Below are 20492 nucleotides of genomic sequence, written 5' to 3'. Positions count from 1 at the left end.
ATCTATCTCTCTGAGATCACTCACTAATGACCTATACATTTTCAAATCTAGTATTCTTATATTTTACATTATAAAGAGTGATGGATTTGGGGTCAGAGGACTGGGATTAAAAGTCCAGCCCTACTACATTATATCCATGTGATCAATAACAAGTAAATTTACCTCTTTGACCCAATAACCTTATGTGTAAAAAAATCTTTTTTGGGGGGCACTCTTCATTAATTTCCATAAAACTATATTCTTCTAGTTTTTCTGCCTGACCATTCCTTTTCACACTGCATCTCTTATTTAGCATTTTTATCTTATCCTTTTATTTTGTTTATTCACCAAGGTGATGGTATTTCTCTTCTTTTTATCTCTGGTACTCAATGCAATGACAGTGTCTTGCATATATTATCTATTTCATAAATGTTGGTTGAAATGAATTAAATTGCTTTTTCAAAAATCTTGAATCTCTGAGTAAACAAATAAGCTTTATTCATGGTTGTGCTGGAATCAACTTATACCAGCGCAAGAGATAATTTCTTTAGTTCTCCATAGTTTCTCAAATACTGCCTATAGTGGTTTTACAATCATTTGTACAAGCTACTTTTTTTTGGGGGGGCGTGAGGCAATTGGGGTTAAGTGACTTGCCCAGGGTCACACAGCTAGTAAGTGTTAAGTGTCTGAGGCCAGATTTGAACTCAGGTCCTCCTGACTCCAGGGCCGGTGCTCTATCCACTGCGCCACCTAGCTGCCCCACAAGCTACTTTTAAAATCTTGTCAACTCATTCATCTGGACCTGGAGACTTGAATACCTTAAAATGGTGTAGTTATTCCTTATACCTTCTCCTTCATCTTGGAATTCATAACTCTCAATATGATAGCATTTTAAATTTCAAGATCTTTCTCTTTAGTGAATAAAAATCAAATAAAATATTTGATCTTTTTCTCTTTTCTTTCTGTTGTCTCTTCACATTATATCTTCTTCTCTGAGCTGTTGTCTTAGCCCTTTCTCATCCTGTTTCTCTAAATAATGTATGAAGTGACCTTTCCTATTTAGTCCATATTTGTTTTTGCTACTTATCTTGATAGAAGGTGCTCAGTATTGATCTAAATATAATTTCTTCCCTCCATGGCTGTTCAATTTTCACAGAAGTTTTTAACCAAATAAAAATCATCCAGGGAAGCAATTTCTATGCAGAAGAGGTCAGCCATCCCCACCATCTGTCAGATCCTGTCACTCGTGGAACAGGCAACCCAGCCTAGCTGAAGCAACCAGGTACTCTGAGATAAAATTAGGAGGCAGCATGTGCCTAACAAATCATGCCCTCACCACCAGCATCACCACCTTGACTACATCTTTCCTCAGATTCTGATGGAGATAACCCAGCACCCATGAGCCCAACAGCCTTATGAACAGCAATGCTTCTAGCCTATAGTCTGTAGCCATTATCCTGGGAACCAACTCCTGTGAAGAAAAAGAAGTTCTTATCATGGAATTCCTTGGAAATGTCAAGTGATTCAACATTTAAAAATATATAGTTTTATCAGTGAAAATGAAATTAAAGAAGGGGCATCCAGGACCCTGGGAGCCATCCATCTGACTCGTAGCTGATACCTTCCATATGTATTTTCTCTCCATTAAACTGTAAACTCCATGACAGTAGGAACTGTCATGTTTGATACAAATACTCTGTTAAGTGCAAGACTTTACATGTAGTAAGCACATAATAAATGGGGTTTTTTTGTTTGTTTTTGTTTTTGTTTTTTCAGTGTCCCAATCTCAGTACCTAGTTTTTGTGTTTTTTTCAACACTAGATTACTAGGTTCATTTTCTGTTGCATGTGGGTAGCTAATCTGCCAATACTAAATTGTTTTTGAAAATTGCTGCTTTTGGGGCAGCTAGATGGCGCAGTGGTTAAAGCACCGGCCCTGGATTCAGGAGTACCTGAGTTCAAATCTGGCTTCAGACACTTGACACTTACTAGCTGTGTGACCCTGGGCAAATCACTTAACCCCCATTGCCTGCAAAAACAAAAACAAACAAACAAACAAACAAAAAGAAAATTGCTGCTTTCTAGTATAATTTGAGATCTGATACTGCTAGGGTCCCTTTTTTGTCACTTTTTTCATTTAAATTATTGATATTTTTGTCTCTATTTGAATTTTATTTTTTCTCATTCTATAAAGTAAGCTTTTGGTTATTTGACTGGCATAGCATTGAATAAGTAATTTAATGTATTAGTATTGTCATTTTATGATCTTATTTGATCCTATCCAATGGCAATTAATATTTCTCCAATTATTTAGACCTGGTTTTGTTTTAGTAGGTACTGGCTTGGAGTTATATTTACATAGGTCTTGGGTGTATTTTGGAAGACAGACTCCCAAGGAATTTACATATTCTTTATGTCCTATTTTAAATGGAATTTCTTTTTTATCTCCTCCTGCTGGGATTTTAGTATTATATAGAGATACTAATGATTTGTGTGGATTTATTGTCAATCCTGCAATTTTACCTACTTCTACCACTAAGTTGCTATGCACAATAAAAAAGAAAATGTTCTTTACTTCTCTCCAATGCCCTTTATTTGCCTATTTAGATCTTAGCTTTTCATCTGAAAATCAAAGGGCTGGTCTTAATATTATTAAATGTAAAATGACATAGTAGATTATACTCTCAAATTGCATTTCATCTCTAACAATTACTGTCTGTAAAATCATGGACAAGTTTCTAAAGTAAGGTTCTTAACATATAGTGCATGGATTCCTTGACTTAAAGTAGCCATAACCTTGGTGGCAAACAAACAAACAAAAAATCTTTATTTTTATCATTATATAAGTGGCATTTAGCATCTCTTTCTATTTTATATTATTTTAGATTTTGAGAAGGGATCCATAGGCTCCATCAGACTGCTAATGGGCTTGAGACACAAGAAGGGCTTGAGAATCACTGCTCTAAATTTATCATTTCCATTTCTTCATCCACAAAAAGAGGATAATGATATTTGTTGTACATGCCTTAAAAAGCTGTTGAGAGGGAAGCTCTTCATAAGACAAATTGTAATTTTTGTATGAATTATCAGGCCTAAATTCTCTGTCAACTAGAGGATACAGTGTGTTTGATAGGGTAATTACAGAGGCTACAGAGGTAATAAACCCTGCACTGTCCCCTCTTTCCCAACACTTAGCATTGATTACTCTTTAAGTGGATAGTTATGTGTAAAAATATGCAGGATCCAGCTCTATATTGAGTTGTAACTAAGCGCATGATTTATTGTTTTGTTGATTGTCTAGTCTTATAAAGGTACTAATACTGTGGATTCAAGTTAAAAGTATATATGCATACATTTCACCTCATTGTTAAACATTTATTGGTACATCATTGCATTGCTCTATAAATATTGTGTGAGCTCAGCAGAATTGAGGCAGAAGGCTCAAGGCCTGAAATCATTAATAGACTAGAGGCTAATAATAATATTAACAAGCATTTATATAGTGTTTTAAGGTGTGTAAAGTGTTTTATATCCAATAATTCCTTTGAGCCATACAACACAGAATATTGTAGTAGTACTCTGCGCCCATAAAAATCAAAGCAAAGTCTGATGAATAAATTGCGTGTTTAGTTGAGGAAACTAAAAGGCACAGCAGTAGAGTATTATAAGAAAGAGCAAATATGATGACTACAGAGAAACATAAGAAGATTTAGGTGAGAGTAAAGTAAGCAATATCAAGAAACCAAATGCATAGTGTCTGTACTATGTAAATGGCAAGAATAATCACAAAGCAGTCAAAAGGGATCATTGTAAAATTACAAAGAACCAGCATGACTCTAAGGAGAAGATTTGAGAAAACACCCCACTCATTTGCAGATATGGAAGGCCCATGGATGTGGTCCAAAGTTCATGCTACATATATTGCCAGGCTTTTTCAATATATTAATCTATTTTGCTGATTTTCTCTTTTTTAATATTAATATTTTAGTTATTATAAGACATGGCTCTTGTGGGATGAGTGTTTGAGGGGAAGTGATACTGGGAGAAATTTTGACAATTTAAAAATGAAAAGAAGATGTTATTAAGATCTTATTAGGGACAGCTAGGTGGCAAAGGGGATAAAGCACCAGCCCTGGATTCAGGAGAACCTGAGTTCAAATCTAGCCTCAGACACTTGACACTTACTAGCTTTATGACCCTGGACAAGTCACTTAACTCTCATTGCCCTTCAAAAAAATCTTATTAGAGATGTCATAGATGGCAGGGTGCCATCTGTGAAAGAAGTAGGACCACAGCTGCTTCTGGTGTTTCTCTTTAATCTTTGGTGTTCCTGTTCTATCAGAACTCTATCACAATGGTGGCAGTGGATCTTTTATAGCAGGTCTCTGACAGTGATATACCTTAGTTAGAGTGTCAGTGCTAACTGAGCCTGAGATATTTTTTGCTTATGAAAAGCAAAAACAAATCAAAAGAAACCTTTGCTTCTTGTATCTCTAATTAGAAAACTATTCTCTTCCAGTCTGTACTTGAAATTTTGGTGGTCCAGGAATATATGATTGATCTTTTGGTGACTTTGGCCTTGATATATTTTTAAAACATTCAACAACTTTGTGCATAGATGTCTTATGTGAATTTGATTTCTCCTCCATCCCAAAGTTCTCAATATTAGGTTATATTCTAAAAATGTCAATCCCTAAAGCCTACTAATATATCCAACAGACATTTATTAAGTTCCTGTTATGGACAAAATACTAGGGATATAATGCAGGGGGAATAAAATATTCCTTGTCCTCAGTCTGCTTCCATTTTATCATGTTTCACTTATAACATTAATGATTCCCATTGAAGAAATACACCTAAAATCCATTGTGTGAAGTTTTAATTTGGTCCTGTATTCTGAATGGTTTCCATGAAGACTGAGCCAATCTCTAACTTTATTTTGGTATTTTAGCTGATACTGCTCATCTCAACCAGATCAATGCTCACCTTTGAATCTAGAATGCTCTCCAGAATGTTCCTTTCCTCCTATCTCACTCACCCCAGCATTGTCATTTTATGTAGGGGCCATTACTGAAATGTCACTCCTACTATTTAAAAACTGGCATTATGGAAGTTCATTGATTCATTATTTTAGTTAGTTCATAATTAACAAAGATATTGGTTGTCATGCAGGACCTGTCTTCAGTTTATTCCAATCATACTTCTATAGTTTCATAACTGTGTAATTTAAGATTCAAATGTGGATTCTAATCTGTTCCCCCAGTTTTGGGGGAAACTGACTAAAATCACTGATAAAACGAGTTTAGGTTTTTAAGGGTTTATTGAAAAATAGAAAGAAAAAGATTGAGAACAGAATTCCCAAAGCCTGGCATTCCTATCTTTCCTCAAATTTCCTGTGAAGTCCTCTGCTGCCACCACCACCATCAAGTCAGGAACCCAAAAAGAGCAAGAGCTCTCCATGCAGGCCCTCTTTCCTCCTTCCTGTCTCCTCCCAGAAAATAGGAGGCTCCTCAAGTTGATTGGCTGGTAGCCTTGATAGAGAGCACCCATGAGCAAACATCACTTCCTGACGCCAAGGAAAAGCCACATGGCCTTGTCCTCTGAGGCATTTTCCTCATGGCAGAGCTTTCCTACAGCAAGTCTCCAGTAAGTGGCATCATTCCAATCATTACATAATGGTATCAGTGTAAGTAACAGATTGAAATGTAACTAGCATATTGTTAACATGAACAGGTATCTCTGTCTGAGATTAAACTGGAATTAAATAATTTTGTTATTCATTCTGTGATATTTCCTGACCTACCCTAAACCACCTTTCTCCCACCAGTCATTCCAAGTCTACACCTAAAGACCACATTTCTGTTTGAGGACTCTATAATAGATTTCTAGATTTGTCAACTCTTTGCCATTCTGTTTGCGCATACTTGTCTCCTAAGGGATGTTCTATCCCTCTACATCTATTAATACTACCTGATCACCATCTCACTGGCTCTGTTATGAGGCAGCTAGGTGGCACAGTGGATAGAGTGCTGTACCTGCAGTTGGGAAATGCTAAATTCAAATCTGACCTTGGACATTTAATAGCTATGTGAACCTAGAAAGTCACTTAATTTCTGCTTGCTACAGTTTCCTCATCTAGAAAATGGGGATAATAAAAGCACTTACCTCTTAGTGTTATTGTGAGGATTAAATGAGATTTATAAATTGTAGTCTTGTGCATAGTATCTGGGACATACTAAGTGCTATATAAATGTTAACTGTTAGTAATGGACTGGGTGAAAATGGAATGTGTGAAGACGACATTTTTGTACTGTTTTTATTTTTATTTTGTTTTTGTTCCATTTTAACAGTTCCTGGGCAGAGCTGTTATGGATTTAGTGTCTCCTTCTTGTGAAGAGGAGTAGGCCTAAATTAAAAACCAACATGTGTCCGCATTGAATAGTCTATTGATTGGGTCCATATTTCCAATTTGGCCACCAGATACCTTTTTTCTTAAAGCAGGAAATCATTTCTTTCTGATAGTAATCCAAATCACATGTCCCATTCCATCCTTTTGCTTTGTAGTTGTCAGGAATCACAGCTACACAGTTCTCACTTTTGCCTAATCATAACAAAAGTCATTTTTTCTCAGAGTTTAAATCCTTCACAAGTCAGCAGCAGCAAAATATGATATAGGGTGTGGTTTCTTTAGTATTAGATAATCACAGCCTTTGGGCATTACAAAGCATGAGACATAAATCCAGGCTCTTTTTATTCCTCCAGGGTTTGTGATATCCTATGATAACACATCCTAGAGTTGTTGTAAGATTTTTTTTTTCTTGCCTGTTATGAAATTTAATTTTCACTTTACAGGGAACTAATCATTCAGAAAGCATTTAATTAGTAGAGATGACGTTATTATGTGTCATGCTGTGTTATTTTCTCCTAGTGAGATTCACAGATATCCACCAACTGCCCTGGGTCACAATGGAGTGCATTCTATAGTATTGATTTATTTCCTTTCCCCAAAGCTCAAAATGGAGGCAGGGTAGCCTAGAAGAAAGAGGACTGACTCTGTAGCCCAAGGACCCAGATTCATTTGACTGTAAGTGAGCTTCTTAACCTTTCTAGGCCTAAGTTTCCTCCACCATAAAATGATAAGGTTGAACTGGAGAACTTCTTTACAATTCAAAATCTATGAACCAATTGTTTTTTAAAGCATTCAGGAACTTTACTAAAAGTAAATGCTCTTTTTTCATGCAGACATGTGTTTTGCATGACTACACATATATAACCTAGGTCAATTTGCTTGCTTTCTCAATGAGGGGGAAAGAGCAGGGAGGAAGGGAAAGAATTTGGAAGTCAAAATTTGAAAAAGAAAGAATGTTAATTTTTTCCCCATGTAATGGGGAAAATAGTTTTTAAAAAGTAAACGAACCAAAAAAAAAAAGTAAATGACTTCTTCCCTTACATTCCCAAAATGATATCAATAAAGGGATATTAATATGGTTCTGGTTTGGGAACCATTAACAGAGACTCTCAGAATATTGCTTTGCTGTCTCTCCTAGCCTAAAAAGGCCTCCTCAAGTTGTTGAGGGTAATTACTGGGTTCCTTTGTTCTACCCCTAAAGGGCAAAAAGATTTAACACCTTGATAGCTCATGATCTGCTCATTGCATTAAAATATCTAACAGGGATAAAATCAAAAGGCAATATAATGAACAAAGTCTTGAATAAGCTCATATGAAAAGATTGTTTGGCAGGATTGGAAATAAGTGTGTGCTCCAACATGTCTCTGCAAAAGTTTTGGTGTGTAGATAGAGTAAATAGTTCCTACTTAGAATGTGAGTTGCTTAACATGATTCCTGGCAGTGCCTTTACAGTGCCAGAAAACAACATGCCCTCACTTCCCAATAGATTGTTCATAAAGGGAGTTGGTGCTTTCAAATCAATGTGAACCAATCCCTACATGCTGTGCACAGTGGATAAAAATTAATGTATAATCTAAAGTTTATATGAAAATAAGTTCTGACAAGTCTTCTCTTTTGTCAATTGCTTTAATTTTTTTTTCTGGATTAAACAATGCTCACCCTTTCCCCAAGAATATCTCTACATTATCTATGTCGTATAATTTGTCAATGAAATAGGATCTCACTTAATTATAGAGATGAAAATTCTTAGATCTATCAAAGGATGGTAAGTTATGAATGGTAAAGACATACAGAACTATCAGTTTTCTGTTTTCCTCAGCACCACACAATGCCAATTCAAGAAAGGAAAGAAGGAAGAAATGAAGGAAGGAAGGAAAGAAGGAAGGAAGGAAGGAGGGAGGGAGGAAAGAAGGGAAATAAAGAAGGAGGGAGAGAAGGAGGGAAGGAAGGTACGAGGGAGGGAGAGAGGAAAGGAAGAAAGAGAGGAAAGAAATGAAAATAATAGGTAAAATAGTAAAGGAAAGAAGGAAAACAAGAGAAAAGAAAAGAAAGCCCCTCACAATAATTGTTCGGTATTAGGCCTACAAAACAACCAGTTGTTAATAGAAACAGTGGGAGTTAGGTGAAATCCTAGGGGATGAGAAATAATCTTTCAAAATATGTCTCGGGGATTCATCTTCTAGCAAACTGACCCACTTTCATTGCTTACTAAAAATTATTAACAAAGTTTAAAACATTTAATCCGTAACATCAGGAATAAAATCATTAAATAACATGATGTGATTGGAAAGAGCACTGGACCAAGAATGAGGTGAGCCTAAGATTCACAAATCACATGAATTTAAAGGTTGAAAGAACTAAAATCTCTTCTCCAAATGCAAGAATCCTATCCAAAGTCTTTTTGACAGTTGGTTGTCTAGCCTTTGCTTGAACACCTTCAGTGAAGATGAGTTTCCTTGAAGCAAGATAATCCATTTTTAACAAGTTCCCAACTCCCTGACTATATACAGGCACTATGTATTTAATATACTCCCATCTCAACTCAGCCTCTGAGAAGTCCTTGCTTCTTCCCACATTGCTCCCCCATTAAATTATCATGTATATGCCATTGCTTCTTGTTTCTCCCCAAATGGAAAGTAAGTTCCTTGAGGGCAGAGATTGTCATTTTGACTTTGTATCCCCAAGGCCTAACACAATACCAAGCATGTGGTTATAGTGATAATACCTAACATTTATAGAATACTTTAATCTTTACAAAGTGCTTTACCTATATATAATACCATCTTATTATTTCCTATTACCTATTACCATCAGTCTGATCAGTATTCTCATTTTACAGATGAGTAAACTGATTCACAAAGAGGCAAAGTAACTTGTACAGGATGACATTATTAGTAAGTATCTGAGGTGCGATTTGAACTCAAATCTTCCTGATTCTAGGGAAAACATGCTACCAATGCAGGTTTGTATCTTTTATGTAATTTATTATTACCCGAGTTTCCTAGAGAACTGAGATATTAAATGACTTATCCAGGATCAAAGTGTCGGACATGGGACTTGAGCTCTGGGCTTCCTGCCTTCAAGCAAGCTATCTTCATTCACTACACTGTACTATAAGAAAGAAAAGAAAAGGACTTTCAGGGTCAGGCAAAGAAAAAATAGTGAAGGAAAATTTGTCATAGGTGTCAACAGCTTTTTCTGTCCGTGATCGAAAGATCATGGAAACTTCCACTACTATTAAAGTGTCTACTCTAGGTGCATAATGGCCTTGTCCTCTCTCTTTTTATGAAAATATGTCCTTGAAGCAGGCCATGAGTGAAGTCATCAAAATGCTTTACTAGGAATTTAAGCCAGGGTTCCCTTTCCCAGTGGCATTTGCATTTTGAAACTGCTCTCTAATTTTTAATCAAAAATATTTTCTGTTAAAAAATGGAATTTTAGCCCACCACTAAACAGGCAGAAAAATAATTTTATGAGCAGGAGAAATGTCACTAGGACCCATGAAGTTACCTCATGTAATCCTCTATCAAGTCATTAAAAATCAGTAATGATGAGGGCAGCTGATTGGTGCGGTGGATAAGGCACTGATTCTGGATTCAGGAGGACATGAGTTAAAATCTGGCCTCACTTACTTGTTGTGTGACCCTGGGCAAGTCAATTTACCCTCATTGCCCTGAAAAAAAATCAGTAATGATTACCTACAAGGCAATTATTGACTAAAGCCATTTGCACATCTCGGATGCATGTGTTCTACTCTACATACCATAGGAGAATGAATTATAAGATGTTAGAAGTATCAACATTATTAGTGCATCTAGTCTAACTCCCAGTTTCATAGGTGAGGGAAAGCCTGAGGGAGGTAGAAAGAATTCTCTAAAGATGCATGGCTAGTTAATGACAAAACGCTTTAGAATGTAGTTTGCTTGACTTTCCATTATACTCTGAATCTCTGTCTGTTTGTATGTATGTCATAATTATTCAGGTAAAGGCTTACATATCACAAAGCACATTTCTTACAAAAAGTTTGTGAACTAGAGCTTATAAATATCATCATTCCCATTTTTATAGGCAAGAGAACTGAGTCTCAGAAAGTTTAAATTCCACATCCAAGGTCATGCAACTAATAATGTTGGAGGCAGTGTCTGAACCTCGGTTTTTGTTGATTCTATGTCCAGCATTCTTTCTACCATGTTGCTGTCCCTCTATCTACCATTCACCATTTGTCCATCCATCCATCCATCCATCCATCCATCCATCCATCCATCCATCCATCCATCCATCCATCCATCCATCCATCCATCTATCCACCTGTTTATTCATATCATGAATTTAATTTTTCAGTTTAGAAAAAAAAACAAGTTTGACTTATAGAATTTTCTCAGCTTCTTGAGTGACTAATCCCAATATTTATCACATGATCCCATGAGTAGATGCTTTATCAGTGGCTTTCAAAAAAAATAGCAGTTTGGATGTTGGCAGTACTGTAAAAGCTAAGAGGCTAGGAAGAGCTTGGCTGACAATAGGTTGAGCATATAAATTGATATTAAATTGGTGTGAATATTTTTTAAATTCAAAGGGTCAAATTAAGCATTCCATTAACTTCTACATTCACTTCAGTCTTTGAGCTGTATTTTTTTTTTTATTAAAACTGACACTAATTAGGGAAGTGAAAGCAAGCACTTAGGTGTCTGTACAGTTTGAATACTCAGATTTTGAAGATCAATTTGCACACAATTCACAGCTTGTTCCAGTGCCTCTGAATCACTCCCATAATGCAGATCTATGTGCAATGGCATTTGGTTGCCTGGAAACCTGAATAGAGAAAATGAATGTGGTGGAGTGGGCTCTTATATTCAGGTCTCTTGGAGTTCACTGTAAAAAAACCTCTTGTATTGTCTGGATCCCTTGGGTACCTATTTACTTTTGTTATAGTGGTCTCCTACAAATCCCCCATTTCTGCCTTAAAGCATTTATCTCATCTCACCACTGGTATAATATGTTGTCTCTGAGATTAGTCAGTACCAAGGTACCTAATCCTTAATAGAGAAATTAATAAAACGGACAATTTTAACAGGATGTGGAACATATAAAGGGGAAGAAGTGGGAGGAGACTTTCTCTCGCCCCTTTTGCCTCGATCCTCATATTAGCAGGGCTTTCAGCTGTTGAAAAACCACTTATAGAATAAGAGCTCCTTTAGTTCTAGGGGCCCTGAAAGGGCATTACCAACTTCAGATTATTGTGGTATCAACTTTTGTGATTTCCAGGGCCTTTTCTTTAATAGGATTATTTCAAAGACCCTCAGGATCATGGGATTTTAGAGTCAGAAAGGATTGTAGAAGTTCTCTAGATCAATTTCATTTTTCAGTTAGGTGGCGCAGTCAACAAAGCAATGGTCCTGGATTTAGAAGGAACCGAGTGAAAATACTGGCTCAGAAACTAGCTGTGAGAATTTGAGCAAGTCATGTAACATTTGCTTGCCTCAGTTTCCTCAACTGCAAAATGGGTTAATAATAGGATCTATCTCAGAGGGTGGGTAAGGGGATCCGATGAGCTATCTGTTAAGCTCTGGCATATATTATGCTCTATGTAAATGCTAAATATTTATTATTCTTTTTATTATTGTTATTGTCATTTTTATATAACAAGGTAAGTGGCTTGCCCAAGGTCATATGGGTATAAGTAGGAGAACTGCAATTTGAACGCAAGTCCTCAGTCTCCAAATCTAGTTTCCTTCATTGAAGTGGGCCTACTATTTTAATAAAAGACCACCTGAAATGTCAGTAATGGAGAAATAAGTATGATAAAAATAACAATTACTACAACAAAACCCACCAAAACATATAGTAAGGATCCAGCTGATTGATTCCAAGGAATACAACTTCAGCAGGGATTTGCAAGTCTATTCTCACTATTGACCTCATCCTGAAGTTTGATATCATGTCCACTGCAGAACTCATACATAATTAGACTTCTAAAGGTAATATTTTGGGTTCCTTTAGTATGAATATATTCTTACTTAGTAAAAACTTACCTGTTTGATAAAATGTTGAAATGATACCATAATGCTTCTGGGGACATAAATTTTAGCATGCGGCAATTCTAGCATTAGTAGTTTTTCATTCAGGAAGACCTGGGTTTGACATTTCCAAACCAGTGATCTTGGACAAATGATTGGCTCTTTGAGGTTCGTTCATAAAATGGCAATAATATCTCTTGTGCCTATCTCACCAGGATGATGTGAGTCTTGAATGAAACAACAAATACAAAACACTTTGCTAACCCTAGATTGCTAAATGAATATATGTTGTAACTGCTTTTTGAGGACTTAAAGATTTCTGAAGAAGCAAATTGAATGATAATGACTAAAGCCATTAGGCTTAACAGTGAGTGTGTTTTACCTCACTGAGAAACTCTGAGAGAAGAGTAAGAGTGGAGAATGGGATGAGAATCAGATCCACTTCAAAGACAAGAAAACAACTGGATCTCCAGAGAGGCAAGGTATACCTGTAGGGGTGTTGTGGGCTTTGTAAAAAAAAAAATTAATTAACTAGCTATAACTAATCTGATCTGAAAAAATTATATAATTAGATTTATGAAAAAATATGATTATATGAAAAATTATAAGTTTAGAAAAATTATAATTGGGTCATAAGTCCCATCTGGGTCACCATTCAAATGTAGAAATATTTTGATAACTGACATGGGCTAATTTGGGGGGACTAATCTGACTGGAGTACTTAATCTGGGACTTTTGACTAACTGGCTATCTGACTGCTATTAATTTAATATGGGCCATTTATAAAGTTCCACCACACTGTGCCCCTCCCAAAATTGATAAGCAAAAGATTGAGAAGCCTCTTAACTAAATAATCAAAGCAGAGTTTATTTATGAGATACTATTTAAACATAAAAATACAGGGAAATAAAATGTACAACCTGACTGCATTGTGGTGTCTCTTTCCACCTGCTGCCCCTAGAACTTTTTTAATACAATAAGGGCCATAGCTGCCTCTTGCCTTAGGGTATGTTCCACTTCCACTGCTCAGCTCCTTTCACTAACTCTGCCTGTACCCTGTGCTGACTACTTCTGTGCTCTCCACTGCCTCCTCTTCTGTCTCTCTGCTCTGTCAGTCTGCTCTCTGCCACCACCCCTGACCTTCTCCATTCTTCTAATCTTGTCAGCCCCTCTCTGTTCTAATCTTCTCTGTCCCCCTCTCTGTTCTTCTAATCTTGTCAGTCCTCCCTGTTAATCTTGTCTGCCAGCCTCCTTGCCATCTAACTCCCAGGTCTATATATATCTTACTTCTCTCCACTCAAATCTCGGGGCTTTTTTGCGCCCCCATACATACCAAGCTAATCTGCCAGTCAGGGCTGTGGCTGTGGCTGGGAGGATGCTGGAGCATCACGTGTGTACCATACCCAGGGCTCCAGGGGCCTGTGCCCCCGCCGCGCACCTGGGTCCTCGGCACAGGCTATGCCAGAGCCTGGCCTGGATGAGCCTGGGATCTCTTGGATAGATCCGTTCAGGGCGGAGGTAGCTAGGGCTCCCTCCCCCAGCTGTCTGACCTGGTGTCTTGTACAGCCCATGGGGCTTTTTGGCTCAGCTGAAGCAGAGGGGGTGGGGCACCAGCACCTTCACACAGAAAAGACCCTGAGGGGCTAAGGCTTTTTAAACTCAGCCTAAAGGTAGGGTCCCCAAATCAAAATAAATTTCCACAGCTTGGATGAGATGATATTGACGTCATGGAGGAAAAGACAGGGGATAAGTGATTCTGTAAAAGTCCTTCTCTGGGCTTGAATCCCAAATTATACCAGACTATCATCACTTCCATAAGGTGGTATGACTATTTTGGGGGTCAGTCCCCCCCAAAAGTCATTAAACAATAAGGAAGAAAGTCAGATGTTTTAGAGACAGGGTCGGGGGTTTGGGCATGTGGCTCTCAAGTTTGTTTCATTGGTGTCTTACATTGTATGCCAAAAATAGGTAGGCACCAGTTAAAGTTTCTAATAAGGAAGATTTTTTGATATGGGAGATTCTATAAAGGGACAAGGAAGGAGAGAAAGCACTAGGAAGAAAGACCGGATGTGTTTATTATAGACACAACCTGTCAGAATATTGGTTAAGCCCAAGAAAACTACTCCAAAATATCACTTACAGTGATTATGATAATAAGAAAAAATCTATTTCCTATCAAAAACAGCAATAATTAAAGAAGCACTTATTAGGTACCTATTATGACTGTACTGTGCCTGGCACCATCAATATAAATACAAAGAATGAAACAACCTCTACTCTCCAGGACCTTACATAACACTGGTATTATATCAGTTTAGGGTTTTACTTGTCCTTTAAAACTACCTTATTATTTTTATGATAATAATAATAACTTATCTTTCTAAAGCTTTTTAAAAGATTGATAGAAATTGAAGATCTTTTAAGATTAAATATTTATATTTTTTCACTTGATCTTTATAATAACACAGTGAGGTAGTTATTAGAGATGTTATTATTATCATCATCAGTGAACTTATGTGTCAAAAAGACAGAACTGCCACACAGTAGAAACCAGAGGCAGGATTAACACCTTCTTGATACACCAGGTCTAATTCCTCTATGACATGTTTCCACTATCACATTTTCCTTTTTTCTCATAGCAAATCAATTGAATAAAAGCTTAGAAATGCTGAGCTATATTTCCAATGTCAATCTTGGGATGATCCCATAGGGATTTTGAGAGCTTCTCTAATGTTCTGATTTGCAATTTAAAGTCTTGTGGGATACAAGACAACTACTAGGTTTTGCATTTTGCTATATATCAACATGAAGTAGAAGATGCTTTTCAGGAGCCCCTAACACATTTGGAGCATCCTTAGTTGGCATTCTTCATGATGGATGAAGCTTGGGGCAGAGTAGCTTCCATTCATCTATGACTCTAGGTAAACTCCCAATAATTGGATTCTGTACAGATAGATCTGCTAAAGGATAGACATCCTTTGGCTGTTTTTCTTCCTTGCAGTTTGGAAAGTCTGAAGATGACTCTCAGTTGACAGGAAGGCTGTATGGGAGGCCTTATTCACTACCAGTTGCCTGGGAGTCAATCTCCTGTCTGAGAAAATCACAATGATTGCCTATTTGCCTTATTTCCTTTGATATACAGTCTCAAGAAGGCTGGAAAGACTGGCAGCATCTTCTACTGTTTGGGGTGTGTCAATGATGGCATGAGCTAGAATTAAATTTTTTATGCCTTTCCCCAGATTGTCAATGAGGTTATTTTATGATCAAGCCAAGGGTAATTATTAATAGGCTATCCACACTCTCACAACTCTGAGGATTTTTACATAGGTAATTGGATTTATTTGGTTTCAATTACAAAAGGAAAATCCTGGTAACTGAGGTAGCAATGGATCAGTTGGGCTAATGTGATGCTCAGTGTGAAGTCACAATGAATATTTTCCATATATTATCTTGTGATAACATGATTTTCAATCAAAATCCAGAGCTCAAATTTAGTGGAGACATTGACCTGGGTGGGGGAGAGAAGAAGGGAAAGAGGGTCAATTTCTAAACAGTACATTTAATAGCTTTCACAAAATTGTTTTCTTCTGACATATCTCACAAAATAGGAGCTGTCACAAGGAAAGGGAAATTTGCTCAATTATTTCATCTAGTCCCAAAGGAGAAAATCCATAAGGCTACTAAATCATTAGTACATCAACAATTATTTACTGATTACCTATTTTGTTCTACAAAGGCTGCATGGCTTAGAGGACAGAGGGCCCTCCTTGAAGCACAAAAGGCCAGTGTTTAAGCTTTGCTTCTGACATCTACAAACTAGCTGTATGACCATGGACCATTTACTAGCCAATTTTATAAAATTATAAATTACATAGGTGTCATCAATCTGCATCTGTGAAGTAAGTTTTCATAGTATTTTTATTTGTCTCTCTAATATAAAATATAAAATAAAATCATAGCCAAAAACTAAGTCTCCTTCCTCCCCAACCAAAATATCAAACTATAGGTAAAGCATTATAATTGGCTAGGGGTTAAGGGTTAAAAAAAGTATAATCTTTTTCCAAAATGTATTTTTTAAATAATTTAATTGAATTATAAAACAACCAAATGCTAAATTGCATGTTACCATAATCAGAACCTATATTTTAGGATGACTGTAAGGAAAGAGCTTAATTAAGCCTTCAAGTACTACATGGACATGAGTTATTATTATTGAGGCTATTATCATTATTTTACCTATTATAAGGGATATGAGATTATTATTATTGTTTCTGCCTGTTATAAGCATAATAGGAAAGAAAAAAACTTTATCCCAACCATCTCGACTATGATTACATAAAATAAATTATATTTATATGGCACCTGAAAATTTTTTTTTATAACTACAGGACTAATTTTAACTCCACAGAATAAGACATACCCTAAATATCTCATTGTTTTCTACCTTCCTTTTATTTCATTCATTTATTTATTTATTTTGTGGGGCCATAGGGGTTAAGTGACTTTCCCAGGGTCACACAGCTAGTAAGTGTCAAGTGTCTGAGGCTGGATTTGAACTCAGGTCTGCCTGAATCCAGAGCCAGTGCTTTATCCACTGTGCCACCTAGCTGCCCTCTAGCTTCCTTTTAAATGTTGTATTCTCCCATTAAATAAGTTACTTGAGATCAAAAGCTATCTTTCTTTTTTGCTTATTTGTATTTTCAAAACTTAGTATAGTGCCTGGTATATAATAAGCATTTAATAGTTGCTTATTGAATTGAATTCCCTGGTAATAAGCTGATGAGGAAGAGGTAAGTAGATAATATAAGTTGCATTACTTTCATTTTCCATTTTACTGATGAAGAAATTGAGATTTGGAAAGGTTAAAAGACATGTTTGGGTTCACCCAGGTAGTGAGTTTCAAGTCAGCATCTGAGTTGAAATGAAGCCCTCTCCATTGCCTTTCAATCTAACTGGGTTATTCCATAATAATTATACCATTGTTTTAAAAGCCGACCTCAACCTAGGTCTTTACTTGGAAACATAGAACTAGAGACTTCCCCTTTTCATCTATATTGAGGATAGAAAACTTTTTTTTTCTCTCAGCTTACAATTAGGATATCTTGGAAGGAGCATCAGACAAGTGGAAAACTAAATTGAATATGGAAGTATGAGATAAATGTGAAATAATCAAAAAAGTGAAAGTCGGTCTAGTCAGTGGGCTCACATGAGCAGTTTTTAGATGAGCCATTTTTTAAATAAGAGAAGATAATATGTTTTTGAATCCAAGATCATCTTGGTTTTTGAATCAGTCATCCTTGACCATGTAATGGTACCCAGGAGAAAGCAAAAACTATGAAATGTTGAAGGGGATGAGGAGAAGATTTTTTTTATAGTAGCACTAACATAAAGAAACTAGAGGAACTGGCCAGGATAAATATGTCTGGGGCAGTCTAGGTCAGCCAGCTGTATGGGTTTGGAATCAAACCCTGTGGAGTCAGTTTCTGGACCTATCATATTCACTGTGGTTTCCAACAGTTTTCATCAAAATCATGGCTACATCTGTGGCTCCATAGTTCTTAGATCTTTTTTAAAAAAATACATTTTATAGTATTCTACATTTTAGTGGTATTCAATATAATAAAGTGAGATGAGAAGAATGTGGCAGTAGTAGGAACAGCTAATTTGAGGTCATGTCAGATGGGGCTGTGATCTCCAACTAGGGATGTCCTGGGAGTCCCACAGAAGTCAGATGCTATGGCAAAGACTTTGTCTGCCCTGTGAGCAAAGCAATCTCTTTTTCCCCTCCACAAATATGACTGTTAGTACCTCATTTTATTACCTATTTATGATCTCATGACTTGAAGGTGAAAACATTAGTAGTTGGCATAGTGAAATATGTAGGAATTCTAAACAATGGAAATAACATGAATGAAACAAGATATAGGAGAAAACACCTTAGATAAGGATGGATGATGAAATTCATCTCCTCAGTATGAAGGAAAGGAAATGGGGGAGGACTATAGATGCTAGATTCTATGTAGGTTGATGTATACCAATGTCTCATTGTGACAGCTGGTTTTGCTTTTCTTTTTTGTTTTTCTTTGTCATAAGGACATTTCTATGGGGCTTGTGCACCAGAAAATAATTGTGATTTAAAAACCAAAGTATGTTATGTATGTTTGTATATTTATATACACATATATACATATCTTAAAAGTAAGCCAATCTATATTTCTAGTCAGAGAATTTGGGGTTGGGTATGGGTTCTATGTTTACTATCTGTGAGAACTTGGTTAAGTTTCTTTCCTTCTCTGACAATACAGTTTCTTCATGTGAAATGGAGAGGTGATGATCTCTCTTGTTTCTTATAGACCTAAATTCTTTAGTTAAGAAAAGGGAGAATAAGAGTGGGTATCATCATAAAGCAGTGAAAGAACAGTCTTATTTTTAAAAAAGTGGATTTGTGTTGAGGAGCACTGGGAAATAAATTTGGATAGGTAGGTTGGGCCTAAGTTAGAGAGGACCTGGAAGGAGCTATGATGATCTCTTTATGTACTTACCTTTCTTTATATTTTTGGTTCTTAGAATAGTACCTGGCATATAGTAAGTACTTAATAAATGCTTGTTGAATGGATGACTGATGGTATCAAAGTTGTTTCATGTCAAAACTTCTTTTCTGGCTTTTCATATTAAAAATGCATACATTAAAAGATACTTGAAAGATAATATCTATTGATATAAAAGCAAGATGGTGGAGTACAGGCATCAACCCAGCAGAACTCTCCCAATATTCTTCTCCAAACAACTTTAAAGTAACTCCCCAAATCAAATTCTTGAGCAGCAGAGGTAACAAAAAGGCAGGGTGAGATACTTTTCCAGAATAAAACAACTTAGGAGCTCAGCAGGATAGGTCTGTGACACTGGGTGGGGGCTATCCCAGAGTTCATGTGGAGGCAGCACCAGCTCTTGGTTTTGGAGGTGGCAGTGGCAGCAGCACCTTTATGGAATTTGAAGTCAGAGAAAACAAAATGATTAGGTAACACATCCTAAATACAGTGCTAACACTAGGCACAGGACTGGGCTCTATTGGGCAACCCCATTGCCTACACTTATTTCTGGGTTGTAGTTCCAGAGTGTAGAGGAGTGCTTTTAGTTCTAAGGGATCAGGGGCCCTGCCAGGGTAAGGACTACAGGGCAGACCAAGAGAACATTGACCACACATCTCCCCAGATCATGCTACCTTGGAAGGACTAAAAACTTCCAAATTTCCAGAAGTAGCTCTGAAACCAGCAGCAGCAGCAACAGCACATTCACACACACACACACACACACACACACACACACACACACACACACACACCTGATACTTGATGTTACCTTTTACCCCTACCCATGGAACAGAGACCTACTTTAACATATAGTTCAAAAATCAAAAAATAGGCTAGAAAAGTAAGCAAATGATGGAAAGAGAACCTGACCATAAAATGCTATTATGGTGACAGGAAAGATCAAATCACAAACTCAGAAGAAGATGATGATGATGTCAAAATAACTACAAGCAAAACTTCAAAGGGGGAAAATGAGAATTGGAGAGAAGTACATCACGAATTCTTGGAAGAGCTAAAAAATTGAATTTCAACATCAAATAAAAGTGGTAGAAGAAAAAATATGTAAATAAATGAGAGGGAGAGAAGAAAGAAGAAAATTATGAAAAGACAATTAACAGCTTTCTAAAAGAGGTAAAACAATAGTAAAGAAAATAACACTTTAAAAACAGAATTGTTCAAATGGTAAAATAGATACAGAACTTCACTGATAAAAAGAATTTCTTAAAAAGCAGAATTGAAAGGGTGGCGCCAACATATCTTAGAAAAAGCAAGGACTCAGTTGAACTCTCCTAAGGTCCCTGCCAAATAATTTTAAGTAATATCTCAAAATGAACTCTCAAACCCCAAATGGGTGGGATGAAACAATTTTCCAGCCCATGATAACTTAGAAGGTTGGCAGGAAAGATCCATCATCTAGGGTGAGAATGAAGGTTGGTCTAACACAGGCCACACCCCAGAAAACCAAGAGAAGAGTCCTTAAGGGAAACTGAATCATCAG

The sequence above is a fragment of the Dromiciops gliroides genome, chromosome 6 (assembly GCF_019393635.1).
Source record: "Dromiciops gliroides isolate mDroGli1 chromosome 6, mDroGli1.pri, whole genome shotgun sequence".
Classification (NCBI taxonomy): domain Eukaryota; kingdom Metazoa; phylum Chordata; class Mammalia; order Microbiotheria; family Microbiotheriidae; genus Dromiciops; species Dromiciops gliroides.
The sequence above is the reverse complement of the archived record's forward strand: the minus strand, read 5'-3'. Positions refer to the sequence as shown.